General features: G+C 45.5%; 1 protein-coding gene across 6 annotated transcripts in view; it reads right to left on the bottom strand.

Moving 5' to 3' along the window:
• The window catches only part of C1QTNF7 (C1q and TNF related 7), a 41445-nt gene that overhangs the window by 18138 nt on the left and 9299 nt on the right, over positions 1–14008 (bottom strand). The window contains exon 1 of one of the 6 annotated variants that reach the window (XM_083698445.1): positions 5516–5537. The exons of the other annotated variants lie outside the window; for them this stretch is intronic. The gene's annotated coding sequence lies outside the window, so the exon portion shown is untranslated. Of the gene's footprint in view, positions 1–5515; positions 5538–14008 lie in introns of those variants that run through there. 6 annotated transcript variants of the gene reach the window in all.

Genomic DNA, 14008 nt, shown 5'->3' with positions numbered 1-14008 from the left:
GTGGTGAGATATTTCAGGGGTGACACAGCCATAATCCAGGTCTGGTTGCAGTAGAATGAAAGTCACTGGAGATGGTGGTGTTATATATGGTTATATTTACAAGCACATATAGGCTGAGCTGAACACACAGCATAATGCTCCAACAAAACATGCTCTCTGGTTAGGTTTCTTTTGGTGTCCCCCAAAGCCAAGGCCATATTTTTGGATTCAGCACAGACAGCAAGGCAAGCCTCTGTGTCTCTTCCTGGCCACAATATTTGCGTGTTCCGACCCAGAGACCTTTCCCCTAAATAAAAACACATTTGACTCAAATTTTAGTTTGGATTTTGGCAGAATTTAGGCCACAACTTTATTGATTACAGAAAGCGACTGGTTGCATAGGCTCTGGTTTGACTAGCTCCCTGCACCCTTGCAGGCAGCGCTGACCCAGGGCTCTATCATAGGTCAGCCAAGGGTGAACACCTGAGGCAGGTGAAAAGCCTGGGAACAGACTCTGTTCACTCCCCAGATGCTCCCCTGGACCCAGGCACGGGCACAACCCCCTTTCGGGGGTTGACCAAACCAAGCTGAGTCCCTGGATTCCTTTAACGGAATACCCTTCACATAGGGATGGCGAGACCGTTCTCCCATCCTATCACCTGAACCAGAGCCTATCCGCAACCTTACAAGTTGTGGCAATTTGCTACGTGGCAGGCGAAACCCAAATGGCAACAGCCAATCAGCCAAGTGGGGGAAATTCCTGCCATGCCCCTGTCTCAACGACAGATGACACAGGACGGCATAGCAAAGTCAATCACAAAATGCCCTAAATATAGGGAGAGGTGGGCAGGTGTTCCGCTGCACGAGCCAAAAGAGGAAGCTATGGGTCAAGTGCATTGGTATTTATAGGCCCCTCAATCCGTTGAGACAGCACCCCAGTGGCCAGATTAAACCCAGCAACGAGGGACCTACCAGTCGGGTGTTGTGGCTGTCCAATAGACCCAGTGCCCTCTTTGAGGGAGGACATGCTTTCCCTCATTGTCTGCCTCAGATCGCTTCCTCCAGATCACAATGGGCTCTTTCTTCCCCAGCTTTCAAACCCACCAATGGGTCACTATATCTCTGAAGGACCACCCTCTTTCTCACCCAAAGGCCAATGGTATCACTTTCTCAGCACCTGCCAATTTCCCTTCCTCCTTTTTCACGCCTTCCTTGGTGTCAGGAAGAAAGAGAGGGAGGGAGGAGAGCCTCCCCCCTTGGCTGGTCATGGCAGAGCCTCCCCTTCCTATCCCCTTCCTTCCAAGGTGACCTATTCAGCATCTGGGGTAGAGTCCCGGAAGGACTGGCCTCCAAGTATCAGTTAAGTCTATGTGCCTCTTTCACTCCCCTAGTAGCTCAGTGTGATGACAAGAGTATTAGAAATACTATAGTGAGAGATTTTACCAATAGAACTGCACCACGTGTGATCCACCAACAGTGGCGTAGCGTGGGGGGTGCAGGGGGGGCTGGCTGCACCGGGCGCAACATCTGGGGGTTAGTGATAGGGGGTGCAAATCCATGGGTTTGGGGGGCACAAATCCATGGGTTAGGGGGCGCAAATTACCTTGCCTTGCCCCGGGTGCTGACAACCCACGCTATGCCACTGTCCACCAAGCTAAATGCAGGCCTCCGCCATGGTTTTTTTTTTTTTTTAAGCATGTAACAAAAATAGAATAATTACCAAGCTTCTGGTGGGCTTTTTGGTGTGGAGCATGGGTTGTAACAATACAATTTCAGCATCTTCACTTTTGGGGACTAATATCCAGCGAAACACTTCCTTACGCAACAAATCCTATTTGATAGGTTGCATAACTAGCGTTCAGCCACATTGAAGCATTTCAGTGCAAAGACTGCCAGTTGGAAACCACGCATTAAGCGAGAGGAAGAAACTAACCATCGCAAATACACAATATGACATGTGTGGCTTATTAGCTTTGGAGCCAGGAAATGACATCATTCACCAGTCAGAAGGGCTCTTCATTCAGTATATGAAGTCTATATGATACAAACCAGCACATTCCTGCATAAAGAAAATGCACTGAGCAGCGCATTTGAGGATTACAGAGAAAATTAAATAGGCTAACCATCTGTGGACCAAGGGACATCTGTTGGATCAAACAGATAAGGAATAAAAGGTTCAGAAAGCTTTATTATATAGGATGAAAGGATCTACCGACCTACTGAAAACACTTTAACCTGAACCCCGAGGTACATGTTTTTGCTTTTTGAGATAATATTCCATACCAAACACTTCTGAGTGTTCAAAGTTCTTTGCTTACACCATTTCAATAATCATGGAAGAATCCTGTAAAATAAGTCAGTTTTATTATCATCCTTATATTGTAAACAGTGTGTGTCTGTGTCTCTGTGTGTAACGGAATGAAGATCAAACTAGAAGAGACTTTGGAGAGCCACGTTTGGATCGATCTCCCTTCTTTTTAAATTTGATAAAAAGCAGCTGTGGACAAAGAGGTTTAATTTACATTAGGATGGAAACACTTGGGAAATTAACAACCCCCAGCTCCATTTTCCAGATGGAAATTCCATCCACTCGGCTCCGGTAGTAATCGGCCCCATTAGCACACTCTGTGTACTCTCAGGAGCCCCCTCTCCAGCCAGAGGCCCAGAGGCTGGAAGCCTATTTTGCTACACAAAACGTCATCCTCACGAATGCTCAAGCTCCATAATAAAAATGCCAGATTAAAAAGAAGTGTGCAGACTGCTCAGAACAACAAAAAGCAATTTTTAAAAGGTCAAGACAGTCACTGTAAATTGTACTAAAATTCATCCAGAGATGTAAAATATATAAATAAAATGGAAAAAGTACTATGTACACAATAATAAAATGGTGAATACAAACCTGCAAGCCAAATATAGACACAGACTTTTAAGCTATCAAACTGCAAGATGAATCAGCTTACAAATAGCATACCACCAAAAAAATCATCACCAGAGTCTATTGCCCATAGGTAACTTAGTCAGTTCTCACAAATACTTTAATGGTGGTGAATACTGTTTGATAACTGAAAAGTGCCTGTCTGCATTTGGTTCATCAAGTTTTCCCAGTTAATCTTATTTTTGTGTAGTATCCTTTTCCATTTTATTTGTATATTTCACATATCTGGATAAATTTCAGCAAAATTTCCGGTTCCAGTTCTCAAAGAGTGTTTCCATAATAAAGATGGTAAGAGCAGTAAGATTGTTACGCACAGTCCAAGGACCCCCAAAACCAACTTAGTCTAACCCCAAACCCATTGCAATATTAAAGTGCAGCTATTTAAATGTTTGCAAGTTTTTATTTCCTTAAAATACAAACTGTGAGAAAGTTCTCTTTCCAAGCCTTGATTCAAATTCAATAGTCACAGGCAGCCTGGTTAGCTCCAGGGCTTGTGCTACAGAGCTGAAGAATTCTGAAACAGGAGGCAGCCATTTTGGGGTTTTTTGGAGCTATGATACTCGTAAAATAAGATATTACTTTACAACTTGACAACCACACAGGACCACTCTCTTCAAGCTCCCCTCTTGGGACCACTCTTCCAGAACCTTGTTTAGTCCCCCAGTTCCTCGGCCTGTGGACTTCTCTCCTTTCTCTTGGTCCTGTGAAGAACCATTTGACCAGGTTGATGGTGCTAGGCTCCAGAAGAAGGATCTTTCCCAACTGAGAAAGTGGTGAATGGAAAGGGTTTGGCCCATCTTACAGACATCCTTCTGGAGCTTGGTGCAGTCTGCTTCAGTAGAGAGTTCTCCAACAGAAAAGGGAGAGGAAGGCATGCAGATTATGCAGTGGGTGGCGTAGGGCACAAATCTATGAATGAGCAAGCCATGGCTGCTGTCCTGTGTGCGTTTACCACAAAGAAAGTCACATTGAAGTTAGTGGGCCCTACTTGTGAGTTAGCATGCAAAGGATGGCACTGCCCGCGTGAGGAAGCTGTGAAAAATCATTACTAGCAAAGAGATAAAAAGTAAGTGAAATTAAGCAGCTCAAATTGGGTGGTGGGAATAGGGTTAGCTTTAAAAAGCAGAGACTAGAGGCCCAGTGCTTTACATTTTAGCAATGATCTGCTCTGGATACTGATGAAACTTGTAGCCTTCCCCCCAAGGTGTGATTGTCGCCTCCAGATCCACAAAGAGCAGCTGCTCCTGAGTCTAGCTCTATACTTGAGATGAGATGCTGGAAGTTGAAGGGGAAGCAGAAGGGGGCAATTCTAAACTTGCGTCCCAAGATCAGGATCAGCATCATGGGTTGGGCATCTCACTGCATTCTAGCTCCGCAGACTTCAGTGAGTTTGAAACAGGTTAAATCATTGAAATCTTGCTTAGTTAAATTTTGGAGAAAACTGATTGGCTACTGAAATGGGCCATACCTTCCAATAGCTACTAATGACCACATACAAACACTTCAAACATGTTTGTTCCTAAACTTCTCAAGGAAGATATCTAGTGATGTCATAGACACTCACCAGTAGACACCTGCTGCAGCCATATAAACAGCGGTTGAATCAGCCATTGTCTCCCATTTGACTGAATCATACCAGAAACTGCAAAACCAGTCATTTGACAGGAGCCCATAGCAGAACAGAAACAGATGTAATTTGTATTAAGGGCAGCAATGATTCCAGCAAACTGCCCTATGTCTCTTAAAATGTTTCATCTGTCTCAAATCACAAGCTACAATCTCAAGAAAAGCAGCTTTGTAATAACCATGCTTATTTCTGCAGTTTATCAACAGCACACTTTACTCTGAAAATAAATTACGCTGTGTGCACTGGAAAGACAAAAAATTAAAATTAAAATTAAGCCAGATATCCTTTTCTTGAAGCTACAAATGCAGAGATTTCTATAATTTAAGAGCAAAGGAAGAAAATGCTGCCTAGAGAATAGGCTAGCGTATCATTACATTTACAAGCAAAACAGTATGTTGTTTATCATGCCCACGGGTGTGTGTTGCTGTGTAAGAAAGCCAGTTAAAACTGGAGCTGGTATTAGCAAACCTATTTGGAATCTGGTTTCTCTGAGAGCTTTCAGGAGCCAAGAGAATAATGACAATTCGCCTCAGAGAAATAAAGTTTTTCCCTCACTTACATGGCTTGAAAGAGTTCTGAACAGCTGGAGCCTCAAGATTATAATGTGTGCAGATGTTGTATGTTTGGTTGAGCCTTCCCCCCTTCCTTACCCCAAACGTTGGCACCAGAAACTCTGCAAAGCTGGAGCTTGATAAGTAATTTCCTGGTTTTCCCCTTACAAAGTTCTCACATAGTTTATCAGTTGTCCACCCTGACAGCAGAAGAACTCAAAGCAGACTATGTGCCCTGCAAATGTATGCAGAGGAAAGACTTCACTGTGGCTTTGGTCTAATGGGAAAGAAGAAGAATACCCCAACTTCAACCACCCCCACTCCCTTTTACCAAAAAATTACATTATCTTCTGGCTGAATGCATAGCTGAGCAACAGCACAAGGACAAACAACTGCAGCACAAAAATGGCAGTGAGAACTTACCTGCTCTGCCATGCAAAACTCTCAAAGACATACATAGGAAGGGTTCTCTGCACTCCTCAGAAGATAAAGCCCAGGGCCGAGAGTATAGCGGCATCTCATTTCCTTCTCCCACCGTGGAGGGTTGCGAGTCAACTAAAGACTTTTACTCCGGTAGGAATAGCGTGCAGTGGCGTAGCGTGGGTTGTCAGCACCCAGGGCATGGCAAGTAATTTGCGCCCCCTAACCCGTGGATTTGCGCCCCCTAACCCTAACCCCCAGATGTTGCGCCCGGTGCGGCCGGCCCCCCCTGCACCCCCCACGCTACGCCACTGATAGCGTGTGCAAAGTGTGTCACGGCACAGTCCCAAAGAGGAAACCACCAACAATATAAAGCGTTCAGAGATAGGCAAACTCACCCAGCCTAATTCAGAATTCCTCTGGGAAACTTAGACAAATCATGTGGCCATTAATTCAGGTTTCCTGGATAGATTCTGAACTAGGCTCCCGACTTGCAGGCATGCCTCAGGGTACCAGAGACATCTGTGACTGCCTTGGATGGCGATCTTCACCTGTCATATGCCACAGAATCATACAGAGCAAGCTCCCTCAACCTCGGCCCTCCAGATGTCAGGAGCAGTGGTCAGGGATGATGGGAATTGTAGTCTCAAAACATCTGGAGGGCCGAGGTTGGGGAAGCCTGATATAGAGGAAGAAGCAACAAGGGCTTGACCCATGTGGGAAGTGGCACAACAGGCTCAGGGGACTTGAGGCATCACTAGACAAGCATCAGGGCACACAGACCGTAGATTTTTGGACCCCAGTTCAGGCTCCAGTGAGATGCACTAGACCTCCAAACGGCCCCTACTGTGCCCCCTGATCTCTCACATACAGCAAAGAAGAAAAAAAGTGTGCTGGGGCACAGCAAGCATGTGCACATGTGGATCCCAGTCAGTGGCATTTCATGTAGGGGCCCATAGGGGCAGTTGCCCTGCAGGGGGGGGGGAATTGCTAGGGCGCAAAATTTCAACCCCCGGTGCTGCCTCAATACAGCTGTGCACTTCTCTTGATGGGCTTCTCCCTGCGAACCAGGAAGTGACCTCTCCAGACAATGAAACAATTTGTTTTTATTACCTCTGCAGCTGCCATCTCCTGGGTGTCGTGGACACTGTTAGGCAGTTGAATGTAAATACGTACTCCATCTCCCTACCTCCCCTAAAGGTAAAAGGTAAAGGTACCCCTGCCCGTACGGGCCAGTCTTGACAGACTCTGGGGTTGTGCGCCCATCTCACTTAAAGAGGCCGGGGGCCAGCGCTGTCCGCAGACACTTCCGGGTCACGTGGCCAGCGTGACAAAGCTGCATCTGGCGAGCCAGAGCCGCACACGGAAACGCCGTTTACCTTCCCGCTGGTAAGCGGTCCCTATTTATCTACTTGCACCCGGAGGTGCTTTCAAACTGCTAGGTTGGCAGACGCTGGGACCGAGTAGCGGGAGCGCACCCCGCCGCAGGGATTCGAACCGCTGACCTTTCGATCGGCAAGTCCTAGGCGCTGAGGCTTTAACCCACAGCGCCACCTGCGTCCCCTAGGCACTGGCAATTCATGCTACACCACTGATCCCAGTCCATGTACAGAAGCCTGCTTTTCCACACTTCTGCTTGTCCTGTTCCTAGAAAGCACGGGTACAGGCAGTTTCCTGCTTGTCCCACAATATCTAGGCACGAGTCGGAGTGGTTTAGCCTTTGCTCCGCTACTTCGCCTGGAAAACCTGCTCTTTAGCTCTGAAGTGGAACAAACAGCAATCTGCGGGAAACTCAATTGCAGTTTGTGCCGATTCAGCACTAAAGATTGGGTTTCCCTGAGGGAAAGTTGTTACTTTGTGGGTGAACATATCAGACGACACAGCGATTCTTCAAACAGCTCTTCTTTATTCAAAGGCCAGAACAGAACTGAACTGAGGAGCTCAGTCAGCCTGCTTATATAGAGCTCCAGAACAATGTAACTGTAGCAACTTTCTAAAACTATCCAATCACTGAACAGCACTTTCGATCCTTCATTTGCATAACTATCTACAGTATCCCCCTGCTGGCCCAGGGTGAGAATTTCAGTACATAACAAAAGTGGTAGGGGGAAATGGATGTGTCAATGAGCTCTGAAACACACGCACCAGAACCCTCCAACATTTCTCTGATGAAAGCAGGCGCATCCTAAGGAAAAGCAGGACATTCCAGGATCCAATTAGAAATGGGGACGGCTTGTATAAATCCGGGACTGTCCCTGGAAAATAGGGACCTTGGAGGTCTGTTGCTTGATAGCTGCTATGTCTCCCATTTTACCCATATGTGGCTCTACTACAAATAGCAGGTGGTTAAGATGTAGGGAATGCTGAGAAAGCGAACAGAGGAAGGATTTCTTGCCCTGGGACTCATCCAGGTCTTGTTCAGATCACAAGCACCCCACAGACATGCACTTAAAATAAATTTATGCTTTCTTTTAAAGCCATGCCTATTCTTCATTAATATAGCAGCCTTCTTACATAAATGTTTATTTTCTAGCAGACCACTCTTGCAATTGGTTACATAAGCATTTTTAGCAAAGAATTTTACAGTGCGGGGGATTTTGGCCACTGAACTAGCACAGTAACAATTTTTCAGATATTGCAGCAATTTGGCTGGATGCTTAAATATCCATTTCTGTTGAGTCAGAGCTCAGTATGGGGGGGGGGGTCACAGCTAATGGCTTTTGATGGCTGGTGGCTACTCCAAGCCACAGGCACTTGTGGGACACCTCATTTGCTTGTGTGCAGGCCGAAAGGGTAGTGTAGGCTGACTGCTGATTCAAGTGTGGCAAAACCTGTGCTCAACTTGCATACGTACACATTTGTAAATAACAACTCATTACAGAAGGTAGTGCAGAATATTCACTCTACTCACAAAGAAACCGAAAAAGTTGCTTGTATACACAGGGAGGTGTGTATCTTACTACAGGATCGCTGCCTATTTTACAGTCACAACACATAAGGAAAAGGGCATAGGGAGGGAGGGAGGAAAAAACAAGCTTGGGCATCAGTTCTTAATATTACCGTTCTTGTAATGACCACCCAGGATGGGAGCAGTTCAAGTAGTCTGCTGGAATGGCTGCCACAGGGACCAAAGGCAGCTGATCTGTCAGCAGAGGTAAAAGAATAGTCCTGTTTGCATCTCTCCTGCTTCTCTGCAGCTTTCTGGAACAGCTGCTAGCAGGTGATTGTTGCAGAGAGCCAAAGGTAGCTGGTCTCTCGGCAGAGACCAAGAAATAGTCCTGCTTTCCTTCTCAACTTACTGTGTTCAGTTGCCTACGCAGCTGAACATCTGGGAAGAGCTTCTGAAAAACAGCATTAAGAGTCAAAGACACAGAATAGTCTAGAATAGCTACATCTGACCTATCCTGTTCTCAGGATATTCTCTGAGCAAATCTTTGGGCTATCTCACCTTCTTTAATTACCCACATTTCTGTTTCTATTCATAATCCATTATGTCTGCTCTTACCAGTCAAGAACACTGGTTTCAACAGAAACCGATGGTGCGATTGGAGCAAGGTGTGCTCCCCACATCCACCATGTGATTGTTGTTTCCTTCTAGTTACATTGGTAGCTGCCCCACACCTGAAATGGCAGGCCGGATGGGGAGGCCTGGTGGGTCATTTTCAGCCCACAGGCTGGAGGTTCACAGCCTGACAGTGTGATGTAGTGGTTAGTGTCAGACTGTGACTGAGGAGACCCAGATTTGCATCCTGTTCGGCGCAATGGGTGAACCAATTGGCCTAACTGACCACACAGGATTGTTGAGAGGATAAACTTGGGAAAGGAAAATCCTGCACACTGCTTTGAGTTCCTTGGGGGAAAGTTGGCATGGAAACAAACAGGGCTACCACCTGTAGCAGGAAACCCCCCCCCCCAATCATTCAGTTTGTACAAACTTCACACACACTCACACACTACATACGCTACGCTTCTGTTATAAATTCATAGAAAATCAACCATACATCGGATTTGCACTGTTCCACTTTTATTTTACTCCATGAAGGAAGAAATACAAAATGGGGAAGGTTTGATACAGGGCACCATAATCCCTTCACCATCCCAGCACATCCACAGGAGCCCTGCCCAGTTGCTATGCCAACCCTGATGGTCCTTGACAGAAGACAAATCAAGATCGCAAAGAACTTGCATATGGGAATGGATTCAGCATGGACTGGAACAACGATCAGATCTTCCCTCAGGGGGCAGGAAACTGCGACTACCTTTTGTCTTCAGAAAATGACTCATGGGGAAGAGGAGAAGGGAATCAGCCAGGTGACAGGACACTCAGGTTACCACCACAACTCCTCCCTCAACCCCTCCTTTCTGTAATGTATGCATGATGTTTCTGGGGGTGGGCTTGACCTAGAGGATGGGAATTTCAAAAGTTTTTATAAGGTCTTGCACACCATTTTTCTGTGTCTTTCCTCTCACCTGCAAGTGAGGGGAGCACCCTGTTGCAACAGTCAATAAATGCCAAGCCTACAGGCTGCTGATTTGCTCCAATTTACTCTGGTTGGTGTCTTTACTTTTTGTCCAAGGGAGCCCTCGGATTTTTCCGGTAACACACCCCACGTCAGGGATCCATAGCCTGGGCATGTGCTGTGCTGGGATCCTATCAAAACATGCACAGAAGCTGAGCGCCTGAGTTAAAAGAGACCCCAGTACATTTACACTGCGTGGGTTAGTCCTTTTTTGCTCACCTGGTTTCATGTGTACACCAGACCTTAGTGAGCAGCTGGGTAGAATACTCCCTGCACGCTTTTCCTGATATCTTTCTAAGTAAAGGGGAAGAAAACTTGATTAAAAAAATAAGAATGCTGAACATTTGGCAAAGGGCCTCAGAATATCTCTGAGAGAGTCTGGTCTTTCCATGGCTATGATACGGGATATATTGGGAATTTTAAAATGAGTCGACCTCTCAGATTCATCTCTTTATCTATAATTTCATGTTCCAATGCCAGAGATGTTTCAGAAGTTCTTTTCCATTTGTCTATGGTGTGGCATTTTGAACCCCACCCACAAACATTGTTTTGTTTATTTTGTCTTACTCTGCACTTGTTTTCCTTATTATATTGTAAAGCAATATCGAAAACCTTAATATAAATTACTATTCATGTTTTTTAAAAATCCCACCCACAAACAAATTCTGTTACCTGAATCGCCGCTAGTACTTGGATTATGTCTTGCTCACTGGTGAAAGAAGGCGCTCTGTATACACTCAGAGGTACTTTGTTTTACTCTATATTGCTCCTCACCTGTGTCTGTTAGTGAAGGTTATGGCCGGAGATGGAAGTGGGTGGCACTCTATGGGTGGGATGGGGGCTGCCCACCCACCAGGCAAGGGGAGGTGACCTCAGGCAGAAGGATTCACAGGGGCAGCAAATCCCAATGTAGATCTTCACTTACCTCTTCTTCCCTGAAGGGGAGGGGGATGCTGTTTTGCCTCAGGTGTCCAAATGTCCTGGGTTTGTCTCAATTTACTGGAATTTCTCCTTCTTAGTCCCCACTGAAATGGTTGTGAGCTCTTGTGTGGTTCTCATCAACTTAAGTTTGCCTTTTCTAAGAGAGAACCTTGTGATGATGAGGATGATGAGGATGATGATGATGATAATAATTTATTATTTATACCCTGGCTGTTATGTATTGAAGTTCTCACCCTGGGCCAGCAGGGGGATACTGTAGATAGTTTTCACTCAGGTCTACATATGCAAATAAGGGATTGAAAGTGACGTTCAGTGATTGGATAGTTGCAGAAAATGGTTACAGTTGCGTTGTACTGGAGCTCTATATAAGCAGGCTGGCTGAACCCTCCAGTTCAGTTCTGTTCTGACCTGTGAGTAAACAAGAGCTGTTTGAAGAATCACTGTGTTGTCTGATATGTTCACCCACAAAAGCTGGGGGATTTGCCCCAGATTTTTTGTTTGTTTTTAAAACCGGATGAGCTCTTATTGCTTATAATGACTTAATACGCAGTGTTTCTTAAACCTGAGTCCCTTAGCTGTTGTTGGACTACAAATCCCATCATCCCTAGCTGGAAATCAAACTTGGTCAGGGATGATGGGAGCTGTAATCCAACATCAAGCTGGAGACCCAAGTTTGGGAAACACTGGATATAGCTCTACAAACCTTGTGTGGTGTTTGCAGGGCCTGAAAGACTGGAACCTCCCGTGGATATTTGGCATCACGAGTCCTGAGTTCCAGCAGAGGCCAAAACTGCCACAAAATGCTTTCAGTGCTATGTGTCAGGCAGACCCTTCCTTTTAAGGATATCTTGGCAGCCTTAGTCCAAACAAGGCTTTTTTCTTCCTATGGGATCATCTAGCTTTAATTTCTAAGAATCCGGAGCACATTCCAGAAAAACCTCAGAGGTCAGTCGAACATGGGAAAAACAAAAGCATTTGCATATGCAAAGGACAGTCTTACTACACGGATCGTTTAAAATAGCTAGGTGCCCCCTCCACCCTCAACAAAATAATGTGGTTGATGAATTTGGAAACTGATGTGGCATCCCCTTCACTCGCGAATCTGGATGCCAAACTTGCTTTGCATGTCATTTCACCTCATACAGAAGGTATGGGAAACCACCCACTGGTCCATAGGGCATGACGTTAGGATGTTTTTAAAATGGAAAACACAGCCAAATCCAACCAGACAGAATAAATAAAGACGATCTTGGACTCTTTGTTTTAGCCGGCATGCTTTTAGAGAGGACATCACCCTCTAGGTATGCCTTAATGGTCACAATAAGGCCATTTTGTGGGGGGAAGGTGCGCTGAAGTGTTGACTTTTTGAGGAACTGAGATATTATCTGATGAAGCGATAGAAACGCAGAGACCAGTCCTGGCCCCCAAAACATTTGTTGTCTGGCTCTTTGCCAATTTTAACTGAGCTGTGCTAAAAAGTTTGCTGACAGTTTCATTTCTATGGAAATGAAACAAATGTTCCCAAGAGATCGTCTGCACTTTAATGTTAGTACTTTTAGATTTGATAAGCTGCAATTTATTCAAGGAGTGAGAAATCCAGGCCCCACACTACAGTGTTTAGGGTTATTCGGATGAGAGAGAGCAGCTTTATATATTTGCTGTATTTACTAATGAGCAAGCAGAGCATGGTGGAAACAGCACTGATGCGTTCAGCAGGGAGCACAACTACTAATCATGCACTCAGTCCACAAAGAGAACAATTGTCTTCCAAGTCAGTTAACAATTAGAAATTCTCCCTCAGTCTCTCTGTTCTAGCTGAAAAGGGCTCCAGGCTGTCTCCCTCCCTCTTTCTTCTCCAACTAGCTGAAAGAAGTAGTCTCCTCAATGAGTTTTACATTGCAGAAGCTGCAGAGAGATTTCCAGTTATCAAGAGAACAACTCCAGTTGTCGGAAACATTCTGTCTTGGGAGCAGACCATACCAGTCTATAACAGGTATGAAATATACTCGGAGTCGAGAGTGGATTTCATGCTCTTTATTCAGCAAATACTGGTGAGGAGGAATGGAAGTTCCCCCAGAATGTCTGCTTTATATACATTATTTACACCATGGGCCCCACGTGATTGGCTAATTCCGGGATTCACCTGTAAGCCAATCAGGTTGTGGATTCACTTTCACCTGGAACTGGATTGGGTGGCTCTTGTGGACCAATCAGACTGCTGCATTCTGGACCCTATTGTTCTAGGACCAATCAGACTGCTGCCTTTTGGATCCTATTCAACTCAGTACAGGTAACAAACAAAGAGCATTTTAGGGTTGCCATATTCCCAAAAGTGGGATTTTTAGAGCCTTTTTCTTTTAAAAATTGCCCTAGTTGCCATACATGTAGGTTTCCCCAGACATATGGCTGCCATTTTGACAGTCCGATTCCTGGACGTATGGCAGCCTTACTTTTACCAAATCACACCTCTTATTTCCTTACATTTGCATCTCTAAGCTGAGAGTGTGTCTGTCACATGTTGTTCCCATGTCCGTAAAAACAAGTTGTGAAACTTTACAAATGCCAGAAAATGTAGCAAGTTCCTGAGTCTGAAGTCTTCTTTGAACCTGAGGCCCTGAGCCAGGTGACCCTCCTGTCCCACTTCCCAACTGGCCCTTCAGATTTTCGGGTGACTCTAAGTCACGTCAGCCACAGCCTGCATGGCCAATGGTGAAGGATTATGGGGGTTGTAGTTCAGCAACATCTGAGGGGGTCACAGGTTAGCTACTCCTGCTAAAGAAATGACAGGTTTCAACAGTCATGTACTACTATGCAGCTAGAGGCTATGCCTTCATCACACCTGTCTCCCACCCTTTCTCCAAGGCAAGAGGACAATCCCATTTTATCGCCACAGCAATTATGAGAGGTTACGTTAGGCTAAGGGAGCCTTGCTCAAAGTTAGCACCAGGCTTTCCCATTCCATACCCAGCACTTTGGCAAGAGTGCACAATTGGAATAATTCTCTCCATTATTATTTTTTAAACAGTCTTTCCCC

Source organism: Podarcis gaigeae (assembly GCF_964106915.1).
Source record: "Podarcis gaigeae genome assembly, chromosome: 9".
NCBI classification, from domain to species: domain Eukaryota; kingdom Metazoa; phylum Chordata; class Lepidosauria; order Squamata; family Lacertidae; genus Podarcis; species Podarcis gaigeae.
This window is presented reverse-complemented; position numbering and strand designations above follow the sequence as displayed.